This window comes from Marmota marmota, unplaced genomic scaffold (genome assembly GCF_001458135.2).
Source record: "Marmota marmota marmota unplaced genomic scaffold, marMar, whole genome shotgun sequence".
NCBI classification, from domain to species: domain Eukaryota; kingdom Metazoa; phylum Chordata; class Mammalia; order Rodentia; family Sciuridae; genus Marmota; species Marmota marmota.
Window position 1 is genome coordinate 15,396,720 of NW_026000174.1, and position 6,737 is coordinate 15,403,456.

Genomic DNA, 6,737 nt, shown 5'->3' on the forward strand with positions numbered 1-6,737 from the left:
TCTGACTGGTGTGGAGAACCGAGATGGACCGCTTCCTTCCCCCGTCTCGAACCCAGAATTCAGCCCTGAGTACGGTGCTTGCACGGCTGGCAGAAACTGCAGCGCTGTATCCCTGCGTCGCTATCTCCTCGTTTCCCAGCGCGCGCTGCAGACTCTAGCCGTGGGGCGATTTGCTGAATAAGCAGTGTTACCCTCCGTGCGACAAACCTCTCGCGTTTGAGTCCCCGTAGCCGATCCTCGTGCGATGGAAATCCTTCCTCCAGGTTCCGGAGCACCCCACTATTGCTGGAAATTCCTAACAAGATATCCTTTAGCCGTCCTGACTTGTCATACTCCCACACCGTGAAGCAGCACACGGGGGCAATGCACTCCCCTCGCCGCCATCTTCCTTCTCCCCCCCCATTTGTTCTTGTTAGAGAATTTATCTGTCTCTGGAAGCAGAGAGTTGAAGACAGTGCCTGATTCCTGGCCTGCCGAAAGCCTCTGTCAATGCTTTCGGGGTGTATGGAGGGAGAAGTGGATGGCCAGGCAGAGGAAAACCCGTTGAAGGAGAAATGAGCAAATGACCCAAGCAGTAAGTGCAGGAGTGAACGGGTAAGTGGGCCATTGAAGGAATGTGTGCCAGCATGACTGGGCAAGGGGATAAAAAGGCTCATGAGCAGAGGGGTCTGGTGAGTGGTGTGTGGATGAGTAGGGGAGTAAATTCATGAAGATCAAATGAGGGAGGTTGACCCACTTGACCAGACCTTGGGGAGAGCTCACAAGAGGATGACCCAATTGAAGTGGCTTAAGGTCTGCTGGGTGCACTGAAGGGTCACTGGGCTCCATGCCTGCCCCCTGGCGGGAGAAGTTGGTAACCACAAAACCACACAGGTTGGAGGGGTTAGTCTCTCTTGGGAAGATGGACAGGGCCCCGATGGAGGCTTTAAGGCAGGTCTGCAGGGAGACGAATGCGGCATCCCAGGCGTGAGGGCCGCCCCTGCCTGGACAGCTGTTGGGCAGAGGCCCCCATCCTCCCAAGTGCAAAGTGAACACAGTCCACACCTGGGAATACCGTCTTCCTGGGGGCCCGACAGCATTCCCCCTTCCCTTGCAGAGCTGAGATCCTGGGTCAGGTAGAAATCTGGAGCTTGGAGGGAAACGCCTCCTAAAGGCTCCTGAGACCCTTTGCCTGTCCATGAGCTTGGTTCAACTCCCAGTTCAGGTGTTGGGTGGGTTGATGTGGGTCAGCAATGGGCTTGGAGGCTGACTGGGGTGGGGTGGAGAGAATGTTGTATTGGGGGAATAGGGGTGGGGAGAGGCAGGGCAGGTTTCCCCCTGTGAGTGCTCCCCTCCTCTTGGGCCATCTCCCAGGCTTCCTGCAGCCCACATAGGCATCATCCAAGGTGTCCAGAGCCAGTATCATGACAGTGAAGCCCCAAGCTTGGGGCAGAAAGGAGGGAATGACCTGAGCTGAGACAACCTGCATCCAAGCCTAAACTGTGGATTTTCCTGTGTTTAACTTATTTATTATCAGCAATCCCTTTATATGAATTTGGAAACAGATACTCAGAGAGGTCATTTAATCTACCTAACACCACCCAGCAAGGAATTGGTGGTGCCTGGACTCAAACTTCAAAGCTGTGAGTCCATCTCCTCCCTCAAAGTCTGTGCCCAGTTCCCACCCCAAATAGCACCTGAGGCCAGGTGGGGCAGGTGGTTCTCAGGCTGGCAGACACCTGTGCCAGCTGCAGCCAAGTGGAGCCACCAAGACTGCCAGGGGCTTCCTCATCTCTTTGGTGTTGGCTGGAAGAAAAAAACCATCTCTTAACTGGGAGGCCCTCCCAAGAAAGAGTAGGTAATATTGTCTCTTTGTTGGGGAGAGAAACTGAGGCCCAGAAACTCAGTTGGCAGGAATCCTCACATAATGGATCTTAAAAAACATCCTCAGGGTCATCTGAGGAAACCAATATCCACAAAGGGTCAAGAACTTCTAAGATCACACAAAGATCTAGAGGTAGAGCAAGGTTGGGTACCAGCTCCTATTTTCTGACCCATGTTTCTCTCCCCTGTTCCAGGGATGGCAGTTTTGGGTCTCTCAAGTCACCAACCTTGGGCCCCACACAGGTTTGGAAAACTAAAATGACGTTTCCTGGTCTCCATTATAGCTTGGGTTTCTTGTGCAGCCTAGTTTCCCTCAAGAAGTTGCCCCCAATAAGATATGGAGGTGGAAGGGCATCATGGGCATTGATGACTGCATGCAGGCAAGGTAGAATCATCTAGAAAGCAGCTGTGATGAAGGTGTCTGGATATTCCATTAATACCCATGAGGAAATTCTAAGATCTAGCACCTCACCTAGGTGCTAAAGTTATAGGTGGTAAGGTGATGAGATAGTATCCACTAGAAAATTCTTGAGGTGTGGTTGGGCATTCTGGACAGACACATTGTCCCTTACTGTTGTCTTTGGGCAACACTGAGCCTGGGCCTCATCTCTTGCTTGAACCTGTGTGGCATGTACAACTACGGATCCTAGCCAGGGCACTTTCTCCCAAATTGAATTGGTTGCCATTACCTGTACCCTGAGCTCTTTGACAGGGGACTGTTTGTTTATTTCTGTCTCTGTGGCACCCAGATGTAACACCTGATGGTATGCACTCAGCAAGAAAATCACTGAATGCTTAAATGAAATGTTAGTCACTATTATTAAAAATCCAATCAGAGAGATTACATCTACAGAGAAGCCTAGGGCTGGCCTGTGTATCTTCAGGAGTATCTCAGTGGCGATCACAGCCTGCAAGAGTCACTCCATTCAGCTGAAGATAATAGGGTGCTCAGTAAAACCAGCCTGCATATTGAACAGTCAGGCCTCCCATCAGAGGAAATCATGTTCACAGTGGAATCATGCTTGCGTGACCAGTCCTGAACATCTATCAAACCAAACTAGCTTCCAGGACACCACAGGCTAGAGGATGCAAAATGATTTTCACCATGAATGAGGCTTATAGACATAGGACAGAGGAAAAGAATCACAGTTTATATGACATCGCCATCAAATCCATTTTAAAAGATCATGGATGGAAATTCTTCCTTAACAAAACACCTGCCCCTAAACACCTGTTTTCATCTCTTCACGTGATCTGTGATTCCTTATCTGAGTCCTCCTAGTGACCAAAATACAGGATGCCAATTTTGTGTTCTTTCTTATCTTTTCATAGCTTTTCCCATGACACCTTCTAAGTTGCTAGATGTGCTCCACACAGCCCCTCCTACTGCATGGCAGACACGGAAGCCAGGGGCAGCAGAACACAGTGGTGAAGGGTGTGGACTCCAGTGTCAGGCAGGCCTGATTCAAATCCCTGCCCTGCCACTTCCTTGCTCCGTTTTCTTGTCTATGAAGTAGGACTAAGGATAACCCTCTGCAGGCTGTCATGAGGACGAGGTGAGCACAGGCACGAGGGACTGCCCACTGTCATAGCTGCAGCTGTCGGAAACATAGGGCTTTGCAAAGTGCATTTCTGGGAAAGAAGGAGCGGAGCTTCATCTTTGGGTAAAGATGTCAGAAGGGACATCCCAGGAAGAAGGCTTTGGCCATTTGTTTCAGAAAGGGCAGAAAAGTCTTGAGTTCCAAGCAGAAGAGTCTGGGGGCATTCCAGAGGTTGGTAGCATTGGTCGTAGGTTGAATGGTGTCTGCTCCTCCCCCAGTAGATATATTCAAACCCTAACCTCCAGTTCCTATGTAGGTGACTTTCTTTTTGGAAACAGGGTCTTTGCAGATGTGATCACACTAAATCCAGTGATTGACGACTTATAAAAGGAGAGGGACACAGATGCACAGGAGGCAGAGATTGCAGTGATGCTGCCTGTCGGGAGCTGCCCTGGATGCAGACACCTTTAAGTCCTGATGCGCCGGGTTCTGACCAATTATTGCCTTCAGTACCTTGGGCGTTACCCCAGCTTGGATAACAAGGTGTGGCTCCAGGTGTAGGCGTCACCTTCTGGGGTTGAGTCACTCTTACCTATTCCTTTGTAATCCTACCCCTTCTCCCTTTTGGGAATAGAATATTCCATGGAACAGCCTCCCCCAATAAACCCCGGGATCAAGGCGTGCTCTTTCTCTTTTTCTTGCCTTCCTTGTTTCCTTTGGGGGAGCTGGGTCAGAAGAGCCATCACAGAACCCAAAGAAAAAGGTATTTTGTGCCAGCCCAGTTCAGCTGGAGTGACCCTGACTGGTTTAGTCGTGTGCTGCGACAGCTGCCACAAGCTTATATGATCTGAATGTGTCCCCCAAGATTCATGTGTTAATATTTGAATGCTCAGTGCAACTGTGTTGAGAGGGGGTCCTTTAGGTCACGAGGGGAGTTAATGCCATTATTGTGGAATGGGGTTCATTCTTGCAAGAATGTTGTAAAAGCCAGTCGGGCCCCCTCTTGCTCTTAAACTCTCGTTCTTCTGCCTACAGCCACGGAATGATGCAGCATGAAGGCCCTTGCCAGATGCTAGTCCCTTGATCTTGGACTTCCCAACCTTCAGAACTGTGAGTCAAAGAAATTTCTGTTCTCTATAAATTACCCAGTCTCAGTCCCAGGGCAGCACAAAGCAGACTGAGATGCAAGGCAAGGAAAGTCATGGACTGCTGCCAACCACCCAAAGATGGAAGAAGCGCGAAGATCCTCCTTTAAAGCCTCCAGGGAGAGCATGACCCTGCCAACACTGTGATTTCAGATTTCAGCCTCTGGAGCTGTGAGGCAATAAATAGCTGTTGTTTAAAGCCACCCAGTCTGTGGTTACAGCAGCTCTAGGAAACAAGACAGTGGGTAAGGCAGGGGAGGAGTCCCTCAGGTCACAGAGCACAGATGGATTGGAGGGAGGAGGAGAAACGAGGACCATCATTTTCCAGCTGTGGCATTGTGGATGCAGATGGCAAAACAGTTCAATCACTGAAGACCATCTGGGATAAGCGCACAGAAGCCCAGCCCCCGTCTCACAGCGGATGACCCTCAGTGCAACCTGTACTTTCCACTCCAGACAGTCCAAGGCTGGAGTTACCCTGGGCCATCTTCTCCCTTGGCTCTTTCCTCACCCCTTTCTTCTTCTACTTGTCTCATCCCCTTACCAGGATTTCCAACAAGCACTCTCATCTGTCAGCTGTGTAGTCATCTGTCACTCAGAGCGTGGTCATTACACATCTCCCCAGGCCCAGCCCTGTGCTAGCTGTCGGGGTCAGGGTGGTACAGAAAAATTAAGAAAGCCATCCTGCCCTATGGGAGTTCACAGTAACCTGTACTAGCTAATTGATTAATGCACTAATTAGTTCAAGACAAATTTATTTATTTGGACTGCTGAGGATTGGATCCAGTAACACTCTACCACTGAGTTACATCCTGGCCCTTTTTTTTTTTTTTTTTTGAAACAGATTCTCGCTAAGTTGCCCAGGCTGGCCTCAAACTTGTGATCTTCCTGCCTCAGCTTCCCAAGCTGCTGAGACTATAGGTCTATGCCACTGTGCACAGATAGTCTGACACATTTTTTGAAAGCATACTATGTGCTGCTCCTGGCCAGACTTTGAAAAGGTTGCAGAGGTAAACAAAACAAGGAGCCAAACTAACAGAGCAGGCACCAGCTTACCGGTTAAGGTACAACTGGGTTATGCTTATTGCAGGAGCTCGTTTTGATTAACTTCAGTCTAATGACCTAGAATCTGGCTCATATTTGATTTCTTTTCAGATGTAGGCTGTCTTCCTGGTATGTTTGTATGAACTGCAACGTTTGTACAAACAGTCCCTGTTGCCTAGAACAAGGACTGCTGGTGGAGGAAGAGTTTAAACCCAGAAAGAAAAAAATTAGGCTAGCAATTTAAACCTAATGTTTTTTCAGGGGTACTAACTGATCTTCTGTATTTTAAAATGGGATGTAACTATCCTAAAATTACATCAGACAGAATGTTAAGGCTTTCTTGAATGTTTGAGTTCTCCCAGAGAACAGAAACGATGACTAACTATCCAAACCTCTTCAGGATCTCTGAGCTTGTTATGCTTTTTGTCCTTATCTCCTTGAATTTGTGTGTGTATGACTCCATTTCCAAAGCTTTTAGAATGGCTTTGGAAGAGTCTATCCAGATGTTAATAATCCTGAATTTGGCCACGGGGCTAGAAAACATGCTTTTACTAGTTTACAATGACTTTGACTTTCTTTGGCAAAATATCACCTCCTGTGAGGGATTCTGAGTGTCTTCATGGTGATTAATTTATTTTGGAGAATTAATTTTTGCTACTATTGTTGGTTCTATGATTTCCAATATGAATGTAGTCCTTATTAAATGGCTCAACTGCCTGTGGAACAACAACCCAAAAGCAATTGACAAGAAAGAAGTCTTGAGATAGCTACCTGATAAACTGAGAGCAGAAATGGCCTTCAGTGTTCACTGAAACACATTAACAAAGGTACTCATTTTTGCTGACTGTGAAGCTGCTCTGTTGGTAGAGTAAGACCACAAATCTATGGTCCTGAAGATTATCACAGTTGCAAGGTAGGGGATATTGGATGAGGGAGGTACATCATTAGGGAAGGAGATGATGGAATCACTCAGTTTATGGGGTTGAATAATGGCAGGTCCTCTGGGGAGTTCAGCATACTTAACATTAAAGGCAGAAAAATTGGCACCAGAGTGACAAATATTAAAAAGTATTTACTATTTGGGTATAGTGATGCATGCCTGTAATCCCAGTGCTTGGGAGGCAGAGGCAGGAGGATGGAAAGT

The 6,737-nt window shown here is 48.0% G+C and overlaps 1 pseudogene; it reads left to right on the top strand.

The window, feature by feature from the left end:
- The first annotated feature begins 2,219 nt into the window (after window positions 1-2,219).
- On the top strand, window positions 2,220-6,737 carry LOC125611973 (annotated as a pseudogene).